The sequence below is a fragment of the Triturus cristatus genome, chromosome 5_1 (genome assembly GCF_964204655.1).
Source record: "Triturus cristatus chromosome 5_1, aTriCri1.1, whole genome shotgun sequence".
Taxonomy (NCBI): Eukaryota; Metazoa; Chordata; class Amphibia; order Caudata; family Salamandridae; genus Triturus; species Triturus cristatus.
In genome coordinates this window covers 473,331,090-473,353,866 of record NC_140587.1, presented here as the reverse complement: position 1 = coordinate 473,353,866, position 22,777 = coordinate 473,331,090, and the positions used below count along the sequence as shown (strand labels likewise).

General features: G+C 45.7%; 1 pseudogene; it reads left to right on the top strand.

Annotated features, from left to right (window-relative positions):
- The first annotated feature begins 94 nt into the window (after window positions 1–94).
- On the top strand, window positions 95–20,998 carry LOC146831079 (E3 SUMO-protein ligase KIAA1586-like; annotated as a pseudogene).
- The last annotated feature ends 1,779 nt before the right edge of the window (window positions 20,999–22,777 follow it).

The window sequence follows — 22,777 nt, the reverse complement described above, 5'->3', positions numbered from 1 at the left end:
CCTAGACCTACACCTCACCAAAACCTCCCCACGTGATGAAACCACTGCTTATCATAGAGTAATTTAGAGGGCCGCCTATCATCACAAGTTGAAGATGGATGTTGTCTACGATGAGGAAAATTTACTCATGGAAACTCTCTTAAAGATTGTAAAATTGGTGCAATACCTCCCCATGTTCAAAGGCATGGTAACGTCTGCAATCAGTAACTTTTGTGAGTCAGTGAAGATCAGTGGCATCATCTCAAGGGTAGAGAGAAGTTTAAACCTGCTTCGGACAATACAGTATTTATATGTGGTCCACTACCACCCATCTCTCTGGTTGTATACATGCAGGTACCATATAGAGAAAGGGCCCCTGGGAAAAATACAAAAGGGTGGGAGATGGGGAAACAAAAACTAGCTACACAAAAATAACACCCCACCACTTAATGTGTGCTGCACAGTTACAAATACTTAATTAACTTGTAGATAAATACGATACAATAGAATCGAGCCCACTACATTTATGAAAAACTTCACGATTTATTAAATACAAATTTGATTCAATATAATTTGTACCTCCAATACCCAAAAATTACTTAATTAATCTATAATGCATATTCAATCTATACATTTTTTAATATACTCAAAATGCATGCACCTCATCTCCTCCCATGTCCCAAATCCCAAAACTCCTCATTCAACACAGGCTTACTCGTATATCACTCAAAGCAATGCACTCAATAAAATGAAACACTGTACATCGCCTGGGTCCAAAACGTTTCAAAGTCTACTCCACTTATTAAAAGTGAAGAAAACTGATCATACCAAATTCCTTTGTAGTAACCAACATAAGTATATATCATTACATGAATGCCTATATCGTAGGTTTGTTTTTACAATCTTCTTTACGACATTATGTTCATCAGTTTTTTTAAATAAATATAATATCTGTTAGACCTTCTAGCCTCTGTGGTGATGTTAAAAGTCCTTTATATCTCTTGTTGTGTGCCAACGTTAATTTCGGTGAAATAAGGCTAAACAGCTGCCCTCTTTCCTCAGGGCACAACTAGAACAATCCTCACGTTGAAAGAAAAAAGGGGAGGTGAGATGAGGAGAAAGATAAAAGTTCACCTACAACAAAAAGAGAACAATACTGGGCTCCATACTACTACATAGGATAACCAAAACAGATAGATAGTATCTTACATATTAGAACATAGCGTTATAACCTAAAAACATGCCCAGAAGGCATGTGACTAATTCACACATGCACAAACCATCAACAGTGTTTCACCTTATGTGTCCAGAAAGATCTTACCACACTTTAAGTATGGTTGCATACTAGAAATTGAAAGCGTGTACGGCAGCCTCAAGCGTTTAGTTTTGACCTGGTTAGTAATGGTATTTGTTGGCTTTTTGTCTTTGGTTTGTTTTAGTTTCTAGCAATTTATGAAATATCTGGGTTCCATCCATCAATCATCTGGATACCAGCAGGGTAACTCCCATTTCTGTAAGGTATGAGGTCAAAAAGAACCTCAGTTGCTAGCTTGAATAACTCCCGGACCAAATGTCTTGGATACCCTTTTTATGCAGCTTTTCATTCATATCTCTGCATTCCAGACAATTATCTGTAAACTGGAACAATTCCTGTTGTTGCAGAGGAACTGACAAAATGCTATACCCTGTTTCTGGCAGTGGGTATGGAAATGTAGAAAATTGATCAAAGTGTTTCTCTCTGTAGGTTTGGTGTACAGGGAAACCTCATGTTTTTGTTCCTGGCGATGTATCTAGATATCTAAAAATTCTACTTTGGTCCTACTAACATTGGGGGATATTTTTAAATTAGCATCACATAAAGTAATCCACGACAGGGGTACTGCCTAGAATTCCACAACATGCCTCCAAACATTGTGCCTTGACACCACATCCTCAATCAATCAATCAGGGATTAGTGAAGCGCATTACTCACCCGTGAGGGTCTCAAGGTGCTGGGAGGGAGGGGGGGATTTCGGGCAGCTCTGACTCATCCAAAGAGGCAGGTCTTGAGACTCTTGCTGAATGCTTGCAGTGTGGGGGTCCGTCTGATGCTCAGTGGGAGTTCATTCCAGGGTTTGGCAGCGACATAGGAGAAGGATCTCCCTCCTATTCTGGCTCTGCAGATGTAGGGGGATTTCGGCCAGTGCAAGGTCAACGGATCGGAAGTTTCTCTAGGGGGAGTAGAAGGAGATTCTTTTGTTCAGGTATTGGGGTCCAGTGTTGTGGAGGCCCTTGTAAGTTTGTGTAAGCAGCTTGTAAATCACTCTTTTTTCGACGGGGAGCATGTGGAGGTCTCGTAGGTGCTGGGTGATGTGGTCTTGTTGTGGGATGCTGAGGACAAGTCTGGCTGTGGCGTTCCGGATGGTCTGGAGTAGAGAATTGTTGAATCGGTGTAGAGGGTGGTCCCTTAGTCTAATCTGCTGGTTATGAGTGCATGGGTGAAGGTATTTCTGGATTCGGGGAGGATCCATTTGAAGGTGTTGCGGAGTATGCAGAGGGTGTGGAAGCACGTGCAGTATATGGCGTTGATCTGTCAGCTCATGGGGAGGGAGGAGTTGAGTATGCTGCCGAGGTTGCGGGTGTGGTCTGTGGGTGTGGGAGGGTTGCCAAGGGTGGGGGGCCTCCAGGTGTCCTCCCACGTGGAGGGGGTGGATCCGAGGATGAGGAGTTCTGTTTTATCTGAGTTGAGCTTCAGGCAGCTGCTCATGGTGGCTAGGAGATTGGTCTCGGTGCTGTGGTCCCTGTGGAATCCAGATTGAGAAGTGTAGAGGTGCGTGTTGGATTCTATGGATTTTGTGAGCTGGTTGTTGATGATCTTCTCGGTGACTTTGGCAGAGAAGCAGAGGACAGAGATGGGTCGGTAGTTCTTGGGGTCCTTCGGGTCTGCAGAGAGCTTCTTGTGGAGGGGTTTGACTTCAGCACGTTTCCAGTCGTCGGGGAAAGTGCCTGTTTCGAGGGTGCAGTTGATTGTATGTCGTAGTTCAGGTGCTATGGCGGATGCGGCTCTGTGGAAGATGTGCGGTGAGCAGGGGTCGGTGGGAGCTCCGGAGTGTATACGCCTCATGTTCTTTGTGGTGTCTTCTATGGTGACAGGGGTCGGCTGGGTGGCGTGGGGGGTGGCCGGTGTTTGGACGATGCCTTGGTTTTATTCGTCAAAGTTGTCATAGAGAGTCCTGATCTTGTGATGGAAGAATAGGCCAAGTTTGTTGCAGAGGTCCTGCGAGGAGGGACATCAGTGGTTTCACTGGGGGGTTTGGTGAATTATTGTATGATGCTGAAGAGTTGCTTGGAGTTGCTGGAGTTGGAGAGGATTCTGTCCTGGATGAATATTCTCTTCGTGGATCTGATGACTTGGTGGTATTCTGACATGGCGGTCCTGTAGACGGTGCGTGCTTCCGAGGTTCTGCTGTACCTGCATGCTTTCTCGAGTCAATGGCACGTGCTCTTGGATTATCGGAGTTCCGTGGTGAACCAGGTGCCTTTCGTGGTGCGTTGTCTGTCCGAGCTCTGGAGGGGGGCGAGCGTGTTTGCACAGTCCACGATTCATTTGTGGAGTTCGTTGGGTGCAGAGTTAACGTCAGTCATGGTGGGTGGAGGAGTGTGGCTGAGGGCTGCGTCCTCAGCCCAGATCATCTTCTGCTGCTCAAGGAGGATATATAGCCACTTCTTACCAAAGAAGCCATCAAGCTGGTGCCCCCATAGAAGTGTGTTAAAGAAATATACTCTTCAACTTCTAAATATCCAAGAAGAAATGGGCATTTCTGGCCAATTCTCGACCTTTGTCTGCTTACCAGAGTATCCTTTTATAGCACTTTTAACATGTCCACCCTCAGATTATCATTCCTCTGGTCTCCAAAGGGAACGTGTTGGTGGGGTAGGACTTAAAAAAAAACATTTCCACATGCACTTTTATCCTGCCTACCGCAGATATGTCCGATTTGTCATAAGTAGATACCAATATAAGTTCAAAGTTTTACCCTTCAGAACCACTACGGCTCCAGGATCATCACAAAAGACGTACATTTGGTCAGCAACACCATCCACCCCTTTCCATATCTGGGTGAATGGCTGATTAAGAGCAGCGGAAGACAACAATTTCTAGCACACACTCAAACAACAGTGCCCTTACTCCATCAAAGCCAAAAAGTCCTTCCTCCAGGCCCAACAGATCCAGCCCTTCTAGGGTCCATCCTAAACCCTGTCATCCTGGGGAAAGCATACCCCAAACATGAGAGGGTGATGCCATTTCAAAAGCTGCTGCCTCATTTTCATACAGAATGTCCTTTTACTGTAAGGATAATAATGATGTTAGGGACGATGGCTTTTTTCATAGCCATAGTGCTGCATCCCAGGCTGTACATGCATCCACTTCAAGAGTGCATCGTGAGGCAATGCCCACAAGATAATGGTCAATGGGAGGATCTAGTGTTATTAAAGGCCAAAACTCAGTGTGCTTGCCTGTGGTGGAATTGCGACAATGTATTGTTTGGCAGACCTTTCCCCGACACTCTTTCACAGGTGACTATTACTAAGGACACCTCAGTCATGGGATGGATACCTCATCTGTACACATGATCTTTCAGGGCACCTGGTCCCCACAATACCAAGGCTATCACATGAACTGCATGGAGGTCTTGGCCATTCATCTGGATTTAACTTCTTTCCTCAATTTAATCCCGGGTAAATCATTTTTTGTAAGGCCAGAAAACATGACGGCCACATGCTATATCCAGAAACAGGGTGACACTCACTCTTCCACATGTCTGCAATTGCACAGGAGATTTGGCATTTGGCTATTCGTATCTACATACTTCTGTTAGCAGAGCATTTGCTGGGGATGAACAATGATTTTTCAGATTTGCTAAAATAAGTCCACTAATAGAAACAGAACTAACAAGTCTTTCACAGGTACTTCATTAAGTGGTGCACCCCAACTACTGGCCCATTTGCCACCCCAAAAAAAGGTTTGTGAACTATGCACTATGGATGAACTGGTCAGAGATATTTGCTTATGCTTTTGCTCCTCAACCACTCACTCCAAATTTAGTGAGGAACATACTGCAGGTATCCATGGCCCTTCTACAAGTGGCACCATCCTGAGCCAGGCAACCTTGATACTCTATGCTCCTGGAGATTTTAATCAGCCCACATGAGAAACTTCCACTGAAGCCTGACCAGACAAGTATCTACTTTTTTTGCCTTGGGGAATAGCAAATCACTGGATCCCTGCTTAATATTGCCACTTTTTTCTGGCACATGCCAGACATAGCTAAGATTCTATGATTGATGTTTTATTTCCTACATGGCCTTAACCACTAGCATTTGGGTAAAAATCAGTTTACATCAAACACACATACCAGCTGATATATCGCTGTAATCGCTTGACCTAATTTTGTTGGTAGTATGAAAAGAGCTTTTCATTTAGAGTACCAAATCATTGGCGTGCCTTTTTTTGCTCATCTGGAAAAGTCTGATTTTGCTCCTGCTGTTCATGGTGGAGGTCTCCTTGGGAAGAATCTTCTTTGCTGGGTTCCCTTTGTTCTTTTAAAGAGCTCGCAATGTCATAAGATTTTCAGCAGACCTGGTGTCTAAATGTTGTATTATATTTGGCAATTGAATAGCATATTGCAACCACTTACGTGGCCCTGAAGCGATGTGTGATCCTTTCCTGATTTATTTCTGGCTGGCTCTAGCATGCATGGATATTAGAGTGTATGGTTATGTGACCTCTGAGAAAATTGATAGCTGTTGTAGGTGAGGATCTGAGGGGTGCTCTGATTGTTTTCTTGTGCAATTGGCTATATATGTAGACGTGCCTAAATAGCAGAGGATTTGTTAAAAGTTATACTTTATTAAATGCATACCTAAAGCAGGTTTCCTTTTTGAGTTAGAGTTTTCTTGTAGACACCATTCAAGAAAGTGCAATGTGTTTCTTCTTAATGTTTTCTCTTGTACAAGGCATGTGCCTCGATATCCACACGTACGGCAAGAGCGTTCTAAAGCTTGTCCATTCTGACAGAGAAAGGTGAACCAACCATCCAATTCTTTTGCTACTTGATATGAAAAGGTGTTAGTTTTGATGTCAAGCTCCATCAATGCTGGTAGATTTGCAGCTTTTCTTGCAGGAAGAGTGAGCGTAAACTGTAGATAGTCTTGTGCGTGATGAACATGCCTTGAAAAAGATGTATCTGACCACATGGGACCCGTGTAGGGTTTGAAAATATGGAAATGACTTGGCTCCTTGTTTGCAAGTACTCAATGAGTCTGGAATTGGGTATCTCCTGCATAATAGCAAACAAAAAAGCGCCTCCCAAATATAAGCCCATCGAAGACCAGTCGAAACAGTTCAAGTGTGATGGTGGTCTGGACCGAGTCTCAGGAGGCTTAATCGCACCAATAGAATGGGCCCATGAAATAATTAATTTAGATTTCAGCAAATTGTTCTGATAGCAAGTAGTTTTGTCATTTTTAAAAAAAAATTAAATATCTTTTATTCGTTTTTTCCTTTTTTATGCACTTAAACATACAATTATACATGCGTTACATATAACAAAAGAGTTCCTGTTATGATTCTGCCTATGCGAGGTCAGGCTTATCCAACATGTAACCACAACTATACATACAATAGTGGCATGCATTCTTGTGTGTGTATATATAAAATATTCTAGTCTCCCTTTACACGTGCTTACCGTCACCTCTGTTGACATAACTGTGCTTGCATATCATGAATGCATAGCCTTGCCAGCTGTATAAAGCCTACAAATGCACCCAAGTGCTTACCATTGCCCTTTACATAAATGACATGTACCGATACAATGCAAATAATGACATATAAGCGATACTCAAGCATATCTTTGGAGGTGATATATATTATTTTTCCCTTCTAAATGTGGAAACTATAACCAAGAAAAAAATAAAAAGAAAAGGAGAAATCAAATATGATGCCAGTAATGTAAGCAGTTCCAAATGTGTCATCTAATATATGCTGTAGCTAAGCCAAATCATTTGTAGATGGTTCGAGCTGTGATTCGTGTTTTTGTTTATGGCTAAATGAATGACAGGGTGGTGTATAACAAAGTTCGCTTTCATGGAACGTGTCTCGGCCACACAAGTTCAAATCTTATCTCGACAGCTGTTCCATGTTTCAACAATACCTGCAGTGTGATGTGTTCGCTAAGCGTTATCTCCAACATTATCTCCTGCCTGCTGCAAAGGGAGATGAGTGTGTTACAACATTATAGTGTAGCAGTGCTTTGAGGATGTCATCCCTGGATTGCTCTATGGGGTACTTGCGCAGCCCCGCCGTTTCTTCCCTGCGGAGAACAGTGCTTTCCGCCTGCGCCCATACCTCTAGGGATTTCAATCAACTAGCCGTCACAGGAGGCTCTTTATGTTTCCATCGTTTGGTAATTAGCCTTTTTGCAGTTATTAGGCCCAGGTCGCAGAATCTAGAACTTACCCTATTGTCTTTGGTGCCAGCATAAAACCCCAGGATACAGACTTCCCACATGTTGGGCACCTGGGCGTTGGTGCACTTCGCGAGTGTCTCTGTAATCCTGCACCAGTATGTCAGGAGTAAGGGACAAGACCACAACATATGCAGGAAGTCAGCGCCATTGAGCCGGCATCGCGGGCAACTAGAGGTGTTGATGTTGAAATATTTGTTTATCTTGTCCGGTGAGAGGTACTGCCTGTGCAATGTATACGTTTGTATAAGTTTAAATCTGGAATTACGCGGTATGTATGTGGCGCTGGCTAAAATGCGTCCCCATTATTTATCAGTCGAGGGTTGGCCTCTGTCTTAAGCCCAATGTGCATGAAGACTCGTTAATGGTTTTAATACGTGCATGAGCAAGGCTTGTACCAACCAGTGTATCACATGCGATCCCTCCCCCTTAACATGCAAATACTGTATCAGTACATGTGTTGGTGGTTCGGCTGTCAGCTCTCCCCATGCCAACGTCAAAGCCTGCACTATAGCCGTGTGTAGGAGAAATTGGCCTACAGGTATGCCACCGTCTGCTGCCAGGGTTTCAAAGGGCGAAAGCGTGCCCTCCACATACAGGTCATCTAATGTTTCCACGCCTGCCTCATGTCAGGATGTTAGCGCTAATTCTCTCACAGTATCTCTGCCTCTGGGCGTTCCGGTAAGCGGCAATGCTGGGGCGTAAGGGATCGTGTCTCTGGTGATTTGTAGGCTCCTCCAGTAGCATCTATGAGCTAGCTCAATGTATATCTGAGGCGGGCGGGGAGACCTTGCAAGTGGGTGAAACAGACTATATAATTGGGTCTGCGTCCATGGAGGCGACACGGTCGCTGTGTCCGCCAGGTTTTTGCCACTCATCCATTTTGTGACCCACTGTAGCTGGGCTGCTAGATAATAGAGTTCCATGTTCGGAACTGCCAAACCACAGTGTTCTGGTGGCGCATGCAGTTTCTGCAGTGCTATTCTGGGCCTTCCCTTGTTCCAGATCAAGTCCCGGATCAGGCCCTCCAAATCCCGAAGCAATCTGACTGGAACATAAACCGGTAGATTTGCAAAATAGTACAATATTCTCTGTAGTATACTCATTACTTTAATGGGAGGGTCTTCCAGAACTGTATTTGCGCCTTAACAGAAGAGATGGCTCGCACTAGGTTCCCATCCAATATATCCGTTGGGGACCTGTATATGTAGATGCCTAGATATCTGAATGTGGTCGGGTACCAGACGAGGGTGGTCTCATTAATAACTATATCTACCTCTGCCACATTATTGTTAAAAGAGTAGACACCCGATTTAGACCAGTTTACCCTGAGTCCCGACATTGTTTCAAAAGTTTGAAAGAGTTCAGATATAGCTGGGGGAATATTATGCAGGTCTTTCACATATAAAAGCAGATCATCCGCATATAGGGAAACCGCGTGTAGCCCATCTCCCAGGGGAATGCCCCAGTCCGTGCCACTCTCCCGCAGCAGGACCGCTAACGGCTCCATGGCAAGAGAGAAGAGCAGTTGGGACAGCGGGCACCCTTGTCTAGTTCCTCGTCTCACACGTATGCTGTCAGAGATTAGCTTTCCCGTGCGGGCCCGTACCTTAGGGAACTGATATAATAGCTGCACCATTTGCAAATACTCGTCTCCCAACTCGTATTTGCTCAATACTGCTGCAAGATAGGGCCATTCCAAAGAATCAAAGGCTTTTTCCAGATCTAGCACCAGACAGCCAGAGTGTGGCCAGCGTTCTAGTGCGTATTTCTGAATCCGGAACAGCCTACGTATGTTTAAAGAGGTACTCCTAGTTGGAACAAACCCGTTCTGATCTTGGTGTATCAAGGTTTTGACCAATCGGGCTATACGTTTGGCTAACATGGAAGCAAATATTTTATAATCTGTGTTGAGTAGTGCCAATGGGCGATAGGAGCCTAGGTAATTCAGGGTTCCTGCCTGGTTTCAAAAGGGAGATCAACAGTGCCTCATTTTGCGTGGGCGTGAGCGCTGAGTCCTCTATTGCTGCTTTGTATACCCGTAGTAGCCCCGGTATTAATATATCCGAGTAGGCTTTATATAATTCTACCAGCAATCCGTCTGGGCCCGTAGACTTGCCATTGGAAAGGGAGAAACTGTTTCCCCTGATTTCCTCTGGCAGAATAGGACCGCTCAGTTCCTCTTGTTGGTGTGGCGCTAGGTGTGGAAGTGGAAATTCAGTAAGAAAGACCTGTATTTCAGCGGCTGTAGTTTGCAAGTGAGAGTCATACATTGCAGTGTAGTGTGCTACAAAGGTGCTATGTATGTCTCTCTGTGCGTGTACAGTGACGCCTCGCGCAGTGTTTATAGATGTCACAGGTGTGGTCACAGCATCCTGCCATATCAGCCAAGACAGCAGTTTACCCGGCTTGTCCCCCATGTGGTGTGTCCGCGCTGAGTGTGCTGCATAATTTAAATGGCGGAGTCGTTCTAACAGTCGGGAATGTTCTTCTCTATCTCGCGGTAATGATGTTGTGGAGCCCCTCACCGCCTCACCTTCTCTCTGAAGCAGTTTGTTTTAAAGTTCTGTTAGCATACCCGCCTGAGCACATAGGAATTCACCTCTGATTACTACCTTAAACGCATCCCATTCGACTAGCGGCGCTGTGGCTGTGTCTACATTGTCTTCAAAGTAGTGTGTGATGTTAGTGGCAAGCAGATTATGAAATGGTGCATCTAGTGGACATCAGGTTGCAGTCGCCAGGTGGGAATCGGCGGCCTGGCGCGTTCCCATTCTACCTCTAGCACATGCGGGTTATGATCCGAGTGCGTCCTGCTCAAATAATATACCGCAGATATGTGTGGAAGCAGTTCCTCCAAGAGCATGTAGCGGTCTAGTCGCACATGTAATCCATGAGCTCCTGAATAGTAGGAGTATACTTTATGATGGGGGTTTCGATGTCTCCATACATCTCTTAGGTGCCATTGTATTGCCCAACTATTCAGCGCCTTCATAGCATTATGCGGACTCGTGCCTGGGAGGGGCGGAAAGGAGCGGTCCAAAGAGACGTCTAGCACACTGTTATAATCTCCCCCCAGAACCATGGAGATGTCATGCCATGGTGTCAGCACGCACGATAGTGTGTCTAGGAAAGCAGCCTGCTCCATGTTGGGGGCATAGAGCAACGCAATGACAATCTGCCTACCATCTAATGCGCCCCTGACTACTACATACCGGCCTTCTGCGTCTACCAATGAATCTTCAGTATTAAATGGAATCCCTGGCCGAACCCATATGAGTGCTCCCCGTGCAAATGCTGAATACCCTGTTGCATATAATTGTCCACGCCAGCGGCGATGTAAGTGTGCAAATTCAGCTTTAGCTAGATGTCTCTTGGAGGAGAGCAATTTGTATTTGGTGTCACTTAAGATATGAATATACCTGATATCTGCGTGACGGCACGTGCATGCCTCTCACATTCCATGTGCCAATCCTAAGTGAAACCATAGCGTTTGCAGTCTACTGACATTAGATATATACATGTCTGCTTGTTAAACACATTTGGTATAACAAACCCAACAGTTAACAGTTCGCCCAGCTTTCTGATTTGCAGCATTTCTCGCTCTATAGTCTGGCACATAATAAATTACATCTAAAAAATAAACAACAACAACATCATTCTCTTAACCCCTTCAGCGCGGCGCGGATTACCGCGCCGTGCTGAAGGTTCGCTGCGCGGGCGGGGCCGTGATGGAGTGGTTCCGTCATGCGCACAGCGCGACCGACGCGCATGACGGAACCACTCCGTCATAAGCAGCGATGAGGTTAATGAATTCCAAAAGGGCGAATATGCAACCAGCAATAGTCCAAACCATCAACAGAAAGAACATCAAAAAGTGTCTAGGGGGTGTGCGCTTCGCACTACGCTGTGCTAAATACCAAAATGTGTGGGCTGTTTCTCGGAGGCTCCCCATCTCCAAACTGAATATAGAAAGAAAAGAGGGCTACTCTCGCTAACTTTCTGCTTGCTGTTAAATTACTAGTACATACAGGAGCACAATAATCGGCAAAAAAATAGGTCAATTAAACCAGTCCCTCCTGACCCGGACCACACACACACCCATGTCCATATTTGAGTTCTCATCGATGACCATCTTGTGGGACCCTGCCATAACTGTCTACACATAACTGCACTCAAACCTGGATACCCCTGCCAGCATCACATCCAATGGCGGTACTCTTCAACGGTCATACTATGTCGTCAGCCGTTTGTGGGGTAACAGTTGGTTGGTCGCAGGAGTCCTGTGAGGTCTGTAGGCCATAAGCACGATCATCATCCCTTGTTTGGTCATTATGACTGGAGTTGGAGGGATCTTCGGTTAATAAGGAGCCACTGATTTCAGCTACTGCCTGAAGGGCTTCTCGCTGTCCACTTAGGATCAATTCTGAGTGTGGCCCTGCAGTAGGTGACGATGGTGTTCGCGCCATCGCACATCTTTGCTCTCTCCTGCTGCGACGAAAAGGGGCCTGTAACTCCGGCTTCTTTGCCATAGTTTCTGAGCCCCGAGTTCCTGCAGCATCAAAGGTGTCTATTTAATCCTCTGCATCCTCTGATGTAGAAATAAAATGCGTTTTGCCATTCGCGACCACTCGTACGCGGGCCGTAAACAACAGGGAATATTGTAGATTACTTTGCCTGAGACGCTTCTTCACCGCCATCAATGAAAATCTCTGCCTCTGCACTTGTATGGTGTATTCCGGAAAAAACATTATTTTGTGATTGTCTATTTGAATGTCCTGTAGCTTTCTGGTTTCTTGCACTATAGTGGTCCCTGTAATTGAGGAGCCGAATAAGGAGTGGCCGCGGATTTGAGCCCGTAGGAGGGGGTCTCGCTGGGACTCTATGTGCTCGCTCCACTACAAAGTAGGGTTAGATGGTCCCCTCCGGCAGCAGATCACGTAGCCAGTTTTCCACGTAAGCGGTGGGTTCCCTCCATTCTTTTCCCTCCGGCAGACCCACTACACGCACATTATTCCGTCGTGATCGCCCTTCGGCATCTTCAGCCTCCTCCAACAGGAACTGCACTCGATTTAATAAGTTTTGGACATGCTTATCTGTTTGTGTCACCTGCGGTTTAATGTCGGCAAGCGTGGTCTCCAGAGCTGTGGTATGATCCACCAACTTTCAGTGATCTGCATGTAGATGGGTGAGGTCTATGGCCACCTTATCTATTTTGGTCTCCAATGAGGTGCGGGTTTGATTGATGGTGTCTTCCAGCCTTTCCACTGCAGCAAGTACTGCATCCAGTTTGTTGGAAGTTTGATCCGTGAGTCCTTGCTTCGCCATCTTGTCCGGCTTGGATTTAGTTGAAGGAGATAGTGCTTGTGTCCCTCCCGTTCCGGTCCTTGCGCGGGTACCACCCGACATTAGTCGCAAGGTATGTACACAAAGTGCCTCGCATTACGTGGGATGGCCCTGGTGATGTGCCTCTGGACACGCAGGTCTCACAGTTTATTTCACGCTTGTGCTAGCGAGGACCAAGCATGTAGCGCTGTACAACCAAGGATACTGACAAAGGGTTCACACATGTAGTTCTGGTCTCTCTCACTGCAATGCAGCCATTTCTCAACCCTGGCTTGCGGGCCCCTGTAGCCCAGTCCCAGCACTTAATAGCTCGGTATAGGGCTTACCCTGATAGTGACTACGTGTCCAGGGGAATGGTGTCGCCGTCCAGACAATTGCAGTCACACTTGCAGGGATCGTCTCAGGTGCACAGATGGTCTTCTTGAGGGCAGAGTGTGCCTAGGAGCATGCGGCAGAGTCTCTTTTCACCGCCCACACCACATGTTGCATTGCGGTGGTGTGACAATTAATCTCATGCTCTTCGGGGGATGGTCTGAGGTCGCCTCTGTGGTCATGTACTCTGGCGGTGTTCACCCCGGAATTAGCGTGCTTGCTCTCAGTCCATTCCTCCGTGATCAGCACACTGTGATGACAGGGTCCGGGTATATGGTTCAGTGGAGTGAATCTCATTTATTACCTCAAGTAGTTGCGTCCCACTGCTGCTGCAAGCATAGATTGAATTCTGGTCTCCCACGCAGCACTGGCAGGGGGGGTCCCTCAATGTGGGTCATGTGGGGCGCCTTCCTAGGCAGCCGTGGGGGCCCACCCCACATCGCCCTATGTCTCGTGCAGTAATGCTGGCAACTCTGTAAGGGGATCAAAGTCCCGGACGTGTACAGGCGACACTGCCTGCGCCGCCATCGGTGGTGAGATGCCTCACTCACTGGGAGTCTCTGTCACTTCTGAAAGGAGCCGGGCAAGCAATACATCAGTTAGTGTGGCTGGAGGATGAGGAGACTCGCAGCCGCGATGGAACAGCGGCACCATTCCGTACAAGGGCGTTGTGAAGGCGATTCTGGCCCGGGCGAGCCCCTTTCACTTTCGCCCAATAGCGCCGAATACTCCGTCCGGTCGGGTGAAGACAGCAGGGGTATGCGGGTGGTTCCGCTTCAGCTGCACCAAGGTCTTGCAGCTTCTCTGAGGTCGTTGGTTAAACTGTCGCCAGGGGGGTCCGCAGTAATGAGCTCCGGACCAGCCTATACGAGCTGCGCCATTTGTTGCTCGGCCCTGTGGGCGGAGCCAAGCCACGGGCTCGCGCAGTCACCCTCACCCGCCTGGCAGCGGCCCGCTGGGCAGCCCATGTATCCAATGGTCCCGGTGTGGCCTACGGGGTCCGGGCAGGCCAAGATTGTCAGCGGAGCTTCAGTCCACGTTTATGTGAGTACATGCTTAATTGGGGCCCTGGCGGATGCCTGCATTCAGAGTTTTGAGCCTGGTGAGGGGAGCCTCCTACAGAGCTCTACCCAGGCACGTCTGCTGCCATTGTCATCGTAGCCACGCCCCCAGCAAGTAGTTTTGTCATTGTATCAGTCCCCATCAAGGAACGAATATTCTTGCCTTCTTTTTTTTATTTTTCTCTCTTAGCAAAGAATGAAGTGATAGAGAAGGAGCTTACTCATGAGCACAATAAGTAACATCAGCTGAGTTGATAAAGAGCCAATGACTGTCTCATTGGTAAAGGCCTTCAACAAAGGGGAAGAATTAAGGCACATATGGGGACATATTTTCAAAGAGTTCATGCAACACAGCGCAGCAAGTGAAGCTGCTGCTCTGCGTTGCGTAAACGAGAGAGAGAGCAGAACTGTGCCATATCTTCAAAGAAATTGTAAAATTCTGGTCTGTCCATGTTCTGGTGAACTTGTGGCTGCCTAGCACTAACACAGGCACCCCTGGGCCATAATGGAAGGGTGTCTGCATTAGAGTAATTAGTCTGTGCAGCAACGGGGTGCTTTCCTACACAAAACTATACTTTGTGGCTGTGTCCTCTTTGCATGTGTGCTGCAGAATGCAGCACACTTGCAAAGAAGAAATAACGAGTAGAATAAATCTATTTCGGCTTGTTACGCCAGCCTCATGCAGGCACCGTTCGGCGCAAACCCATATCTACAAGTCTTTATAGATGTGGGTTGGCATCGAACTCCATGGGCGGATGTACGAGAACCCAATGCACCACCCACGGAATGCCTACCGTTCGGCAAATAACAGCTGCATTATGTTACTTTTTATTTTTTTAACAAAGCAATGCAAATAAGCATTTGCTTTGCTTTGTGAATACCTCAAAGGATTTTGTGTTGGATCTGCATCAACAAAGTGACGCAAACCCAACGCAAAATCTTAGAAAATCTGGGTCCAAGTGTGATTCCAGAATGAGTGGGAATTAAATGAGTAATCATTCTTATGCTCCTGTCCCTCACCATTCATTGCAGGTAGATAAATCGAGATTATCATGAGTGGTTAAAAGGTTGATGAGGAGGTGAGATACAATGAATTGAAGAGATCTGTCCTCTCTCAACCACCCTACAGTATGGATTGCAAAACATTAATTAGCGGCGGCATGCAGCACAAGCCCAGATAGCCAAGAGACAATAGCAGAATATTCAGGCTCTCGCTTACAAGAGGCCTGCGCCACCGGAGCATCTATTTTAATAATGCTCCGGTGGTGCAGGCTTCTCAATCATATCTACGAGGCCACGGAAAGCCACCCTGCTTGGATTTTAATGGCCTTGTAGATATGGTTAAAAGCAACGCAGTGCAAGTCGCTGCGTTGTCTCACACTGCCTCGAAGGCGTGCCATGGGCATTGCGGTGGGTGTTCCCACTCAACGCCCATGGTTCTTGACCGGGCTTTAAGTGGGGGGGTCTGTGGGGGTCTGAGCCCCACCAGTTGTTTTGGGGGGGCCTCGAAAGGGGTCTCTAGGGTGCTCTATTTTCGGGCCTCAAAGGTAGGGTAACATGTTTACCTGCATATCTTCCCATAACAGCAAGATAGACATAGGGAATCTGGTATCCCTGAACTCAGGATTTAATAACACATCCTTTAGTGAAGATGGTTTTTAAATTCTAAGTTTGGAAATAGCACTTTTAGAAAGTGGCTATTTTCCTGTTCAACCTTTCTGTGTGCCTCTGCCTGGTTGTGTATTGACTGTCTGGTTTGTGAGTGACATGGGGCTGGGGGTGGCTCCAGGAGGCTGGGTGAGTCAGCACTAGGCTAAATAGCCCCATCTATATGTAGAGTGGTGGGGAGGAGTAGCACTTGGGTCTCAAAAGGGCTGTGCCTACCTGCAACAATGCTGGCGCCACCTCCTGCGGCACGTCTGATGTCTCTGGCCCACACTCACAAATGAAGAAGATGTGCACTGGCAGAGTGCACCCAGAACTGGTTTAGACTGGTTCCAGGACCCCTCACACAAGAAGAATAAAGACTTTTGGGGTATAAAAGTAGGACTGGAGCCCCAGTAAAATTAGATTAGGTAACTTCATGATCAAGAAGGAATCCCTGCCAAAAGAAGAACAGCCAGGAAGACTGAGAAAGTGCTGCCATTGCCGAGTGTCTGGGAGCTGACCTATAGTTGCTGTGATTGCTGAGGAAGAGGACCAAGGGACTGTCTGCTGTGTGCTGTGTCCCCCTTACTCTGCCTCAAGCGTGATCTACCCCAGGATCGTGTCCCTCGCGCTCTGTGCGGATTAACACACCGCTGAGGAACTTTGGAGCGCCTGCTTTGCTCCCAAACGCTGTGTGTGCATTGACTCCACCGCCGCCCCTCGAGCTGTGTTGTGTGCCCGAGGCCGGGTTCGCAGCTCTGAGAAGGAGCCTTGAAAACACCCTGCCGGTATTCACCACCGCCGGCCCGGGATCGTAATTTCCGAGCCGCGCTCGGATTGGTCACAGCAACGCAGGTTTCCCCCAGCAACGCGGAGGTTCGGCAGGTGAAGCTACATTGAGTCTCGAGAGGCGCGAGGCGTCCCCTAGCAACCGGGGTTCCCTCGCGCTTGTCATCGAGGAAAGGAGCTGACCCTGAGGCCGAGGCGCGTCCCACCGGAGATCAGCGCAGACCGCAGAGCCCCCTTCACATCCTAAGGTAACCGGCTCCAACACGTGACCGGAGTTTGCACAGGGGGGAGATTGTGAACACACGCGCTACAGACAGGCCGCCGCAGGGGTGATTAAATCTTGGTGACTTGACTATGGCAATCACTGAGGTGATTTGAGAAAGCACTATTTTTGTAATTTGAGAAAGCGCTAGTTTTGTGATTGGGAAAACGCTACTTTTTAAAAAAACCTTTATGTTGCATTTTAATAGTAAACAATACGATACATTCGTAGTATAGCAGTCATGTACGCAAATGACGATGTTGTTTTACAGCTTACAGTTAATTGCATTTTCATCGCATTTATGTGAAGGGAAATATACAAAATTTCTTATCACCTACACATTAGCCAATCTCTAATTACACATTAGTTGCCCCAACTAATCCGTTGTAGTGTAAAAAGAAGGTGTTTTACAGTTGTGATATATGGAAAAAAGCTACTTTGGGTGATTCTCTGACTTCACGAGTGCAGCTGGGGCATTTTTGAAAAACATCTCAGTCACACTAGTTTTGAAATAACGTTCCACACGCTAGGAGCAGGAGTCCTCCAGTCAATTTCATTATTCACCAGGTTTAAGTGAACATTATCCAAGTGAGCATTTTTAAGAGAACGTTATCCAAGTGAGAATTTTTAAGAGATCATTATCCAAGTGAGCATTTTTAAGAGAACATTACCCAAGTGAATATTTTTCAAGAGAACATTTTCTAAAACAGGAGTGATTGTGTATTTGCTGTTTATGACGTTTTGTGATCTGCCTAATCTATATAAAGTAATTTATATTTTTATAAATTTGAGGGGGCAGATTTACAATAACTGGCGCATCCCTGCATATCAGCAGGGATGCGCCAGTTACTGTGCGTCACGGCTCCGCCACAATAGATGCGCCGCATTTACAATGCGGCGCACCATGGGGTAAAAATGGACAGATGTGTGACGCATCTGTGCCGTAAAGGCAGTGCACTGCTGGAGTTGCGTCGCAAGCGCGACGCAGCTCCAGCAAGGCTCTGGGGTGCCCTATCGTTACAATGCTGCGTCAATCCTTACACCTGCTTCAAGCAGGCGCAGGGTTTTGACGCAGCATGGGCTCAAAAGTGACTGAGTGAAATCTTGTAGATTTCACTCAGCCACTTTTAGGAGGTGTTCCTGCGACGGAACGCCCCCCTCTGCACAGGAACACCTACTTCTGGCGCAGGGCTTTACAACGTGACGCATCTCCCAGATGCGTCACGTTGTAAATGCCCCGCAGCATGGCGCTGGTTTTGTGCCGCCGCTGCGTCACAAAAGTGACGCAACGGCAGCGTTAAAGAGGCGCAAGGGGCTTGTAAATCTGCCCCTTGGTGTAGTGTCCATTTGTGGTGTTGTGCTATGTTACTGTGAGCGTTGGTACAAATACTTTACACTTTGCCTTGGGGATAAGCCTGTCTGCTCGTGCCAAGCTACCAAGGGGGTGAGCAGGGGTTATCTACAGTGTGTAAAATAATATTTCTTTATTCGATGCAGTGATGCAGTAGGATGGCAGTGCCTCAGGATATTCTTTATTCCATGCAGTAGCCTATTCTTGTTCCACTGCACAATGAGAGCTCCTTTTAGGAGCAGCACAAAATGAAGACTAACATCTGCCTGCCAAATGGCACTCCAAATAAACATTGTTGATCACTGGAGTAAACTATTCAATTTTCGTTACAGATAAGAGGCTTAATATTCTTGTTGCGTGACGCAAGGCTTTATCACCTGGAAACCAAAATCAGCAGAGGAAGATTTTCTTTTCTTTTTCAGATATACCAGTCCAGCCTTCAAGAAGGAAGATCTAAATTTTACCATGGCTACTAGTGGCTTATCTGCTTCTGCTCTGAAGCGCAAGCCTATGCAGTCTTCAATGATTGACCGTCACTGAAGCGCCAGCGTGTTTCAGGGGAGTCCTGTCCAGTGCAACCAGCTAATGATGAGGCTAGTAAAACTCAGCAAGAATCTACCAAGGACAGTCCACCTTTACAAAGACTTCAACGTGTGCCAGAGAAAGAAACCGTCAAACTCCATGACTGCTGGAACACTAAACAGTGGTATTACTTTCAAGAGAAATATAAATGGTTGTATCTTAAGTCAGGCAATATTGGATGTTCTTCCTGCAAACAGGCTAAATCAACAGGTCTTTCAGTGCACAACACCCAGGGCATGCACATAAGTAAAGAGTGGGCAGATGGCGAGGTTGGTCCTTCCGGTGACGGAAAAGCTTCCAGGCAGAAACAGCCCAGGAAGAAGATTATGAAGCATAAGGTGAGCGCTGGTCACTTGGCAGCTGAAGACATTCTTACAGCTCAGCAGGAAAATACATTGGTGTTGAGAGTACACAGATGTAATGCAAAACATATGGAGAGCACATGCAGGGTATTTGACACTGCCTACTACTTGGCAAAAAAAGATCGCCCTTTCACTGACCACCCTGATCTAATTCTCCTTCAGACAAAGAATGGCAGTGCAATGGGCCGTGTTTTGCACATCAATGTGACTGCAACTGAAATAATAAAACACATTGCACTGGAAATGCAACAAAGATTGGTCTGTTATATCAGACAACACAAACCAAAGATCACAGTATCAATTGATGAAAGCACTTCTATTAGCAATGCTTCTACCTTAATCATCTACCTCCGTGGCATTTTTGGAAATGAAAGTACCCCAGTGACCATCTATTCCGGCCTTCTGGAGCTGGCAGAAACAAATACCCTTGGCGTAAAGCCAGCTCTCTTAAGCTACTTCGAAAAAGTTGGACTCACAAAAAGTCTGCTACATGGTATCTTGATTGCAGTATGTTCAGATGGAGCAGCAGTAATGTTTGGTAAAAACAGGAGGAGTAGCAGCAATGCTGAAATCAGAATTTCCAAATCTTGTACTGACATGGCACTGTTTGGCTCACAGACTAGAACTTGCTGTGGCAAATACAGTTGATGAGGTTGCCGGGGTCAATCACTTCAAGATTTTCATGGACTCATTGTATGCCACATACAGCAGGTCACCAAAAAACCAGAGAGAGCTAAATCTGGCCGCCAGCGAGCTATGTGTACAGCTTCAGAAGTTAAGGAAAATGCTTGATACTAGATGGGTAGCATCCAGTTACAGATCTGTGAAAGCTGTTTGGAACTGCTTCCCTGCCTTGTGCAAACATTTTGAGAATGCTTCTAAAGACCCATCCAGACCCATAAGAGACCGGAGTAAGTATGAAGGTCTCTTGAAGAAGCTTACATCCTATTCTTTTATCAGAGATTTGGGGGTAATGTGTGATGCACTTCAAGAGCTCAAAGACTTATCACTCTCCTTACAGAGGAGGGACATTACAATTGTTAATGCCCACAGACTTTTTGTTAGTCAAGTATGTATATTTAGAGCAATGGAGGACTCACCAGGGGAGTTTGCTTCTGCGGCTCAGAGAGCAGTTGACAATGGCAAATTCAAGAATGTTCCTCTTTTCCATGGTAGAAGTAACTCTGTTGCCCTTAATCAAAATCACTTTTACCAAAATCTGTCTGTAAATATCAATAAACGATGTGCCCCAGATTCTGAGAAAGAACTTATAGCCAGCTTCATTGTGCTAGATGCAGGCAACTTGCCTCCTGGTGATGAATGCATTCTTTATGGTGAAACAGATATCCAGAAACTGTGTTCTGAGTTTCAGCTGCCAGCAAGAGATACTATCCAAGCTTTTAGTCTTTTCAAAGATTTTGGTGGAAAGAAAACCCCATAAGCATTAAAAAAGTTAGTAGTTTGCATGGAAACCCAGCCAGGAAGTAATGCGGATTGCGAGAGAGGTTTCAGCGCAATGAACTTAATTGCTAGTCCAACAAGGGCCTCTCTTCTTGTAGAGACCATTTCTTCATGCTTAAGCATAAAACTCAATGGTCCTCCATTTGAAACATTTGACGCAAAGCTGCATGTAAAGAGTTGGCTGGCAAAAGGTAGAAGGTCTGCTGAAGAAAATTGTTGTGAGAAACCACAGCAAAATAGACAGTGAATTTCTTCAAGGTTTTTGGGAAACCCTGCAATAGATTTCTAAGTAATGAAATTATTTTTACATGTTTTTTAAAGTGTTTGGTATTTTATGGCTTATACTCAATAAATATACCTTTTGCCTATTTTATTATCCTTTGCTGGATGCGACTTCATGATTTTCTTAAGCACACAATGCTAGTTATCTTGATTTAGACCACGTCCCTACTCGGATAGGCCACACCCCTTTAAGAAATGTGCCATGCCCCTTTTAGAGCACCCCCAGTTCTTTTTTTCCCACTGGTTCTTGACACATTCAAAGATTAACAAAATATCATAAATCTGGGAATGCATCAAAAAACTGTGCCTCCCCAGGGGTGGCATAATAGTTGTTTTCGTGCAGGAAGGTGTCCCTTCCTGCTCAAAAAGAACCTGATTTCAATGCAGGGCAGCAGTTTGTGCGCAGGGCAGTGTAAGAAGGCAGGACTGTGCTGTATCTCAAATACCTGCCCTTTTCGTTTGACACAGGGCATCTCAGCAAAGTTACTGTACATGAGGCACTCAGTGTTTTGCCTCCTCTGGGATAACATGGATAATGGCATGATTTACATTTGTCACTTTCATTGCCGGGTGCGTTTCTGCTGCTATCTGTCACACCACGTACCTATACAGAGACACCACTGACATTCACACTTCTAATATGTTTTTTCATCCGTATACCCGCTCTTGCAGAGTATCTTTGCAGATGTTGCAAGTTCCGCTTAAAAAAATTTTGTCCAGGATCAGCTATGTAATAGTGAGCACGACGGCATAGCTTCATAAGTATGGTTCTGTGTAAGAAAAACAGCTCTATATATTTACCGTTAAAAAGTGCAATACAATTACATGCACTTACGCATGAAGTACTTTCCAAAAACATAAACTACTGAAATCCACCAGTTATATGTAACTGACCTAAGTATAATTTGCACTGCCATAGATTTCAGATGTATTTTGTGAAGTTATATGTGAGGTCAAAAGCAGTACATCATAGCATCATATTATTTCTCCATCCTTACATGATGATCAAAAGGTTTAATTACCTCAAAAACCCTTGTGGTCAGATCAAATTCATCACACCTTGATGGGGGTACCAGGGGAGGAATGCCATATTTTGCATTATGTCTTTTAGGGACATTGCTAGGTTATGCATTTATTAATTTGCTTAGGCCTAATAAATTGTTATTCATTTTCAATAGCTGTTGCACTCTCTTCCATTAATGTACAATAACGTGCATAATGTTTTACATTAATCGTGTGTTTGATAGTATCCTTCTAGTTCATATATTCATTTAAATAGATGATGCTAAAATAAAAGCATAATCGCCTTAGACTAAGAGGACTGTTCAAGGGGCTTCTCATATTTCTCTCTCCTCACACCATGATCACAAGGTTTATTTTTCTCAAATGAAAAGCTTCTAGTGGTATATAACAGCTGTCACAGCCCTCTTCATGATAGAGATCAGGACATCAACTTTCCAGGCAGCACAGTACCTCAGCTCTGAGTTGAGTCACCCAAGGCATTGGGTCTGTTTTTCTCAGAATATCCTGAGCCATAGAGACCTAGCATCCTTCCACAGAGTCTCAAAATTGGGAAGTTTTTAAAGTACAAGTAAAAATTGTGATGATTTTATTGGAACTGTTACCCTCATTATGGCATTTCTTTTTAAACTTCAAGATTAGGTGAGTAGGGATTCTTAAAACTGCACCATATATAATATGTAGCCGATTTTCATAGTATTACAATTTTTTTGTGTATGCTTTAAGACTTTACCGATTTCTGCAAAGATTTTGTTTTA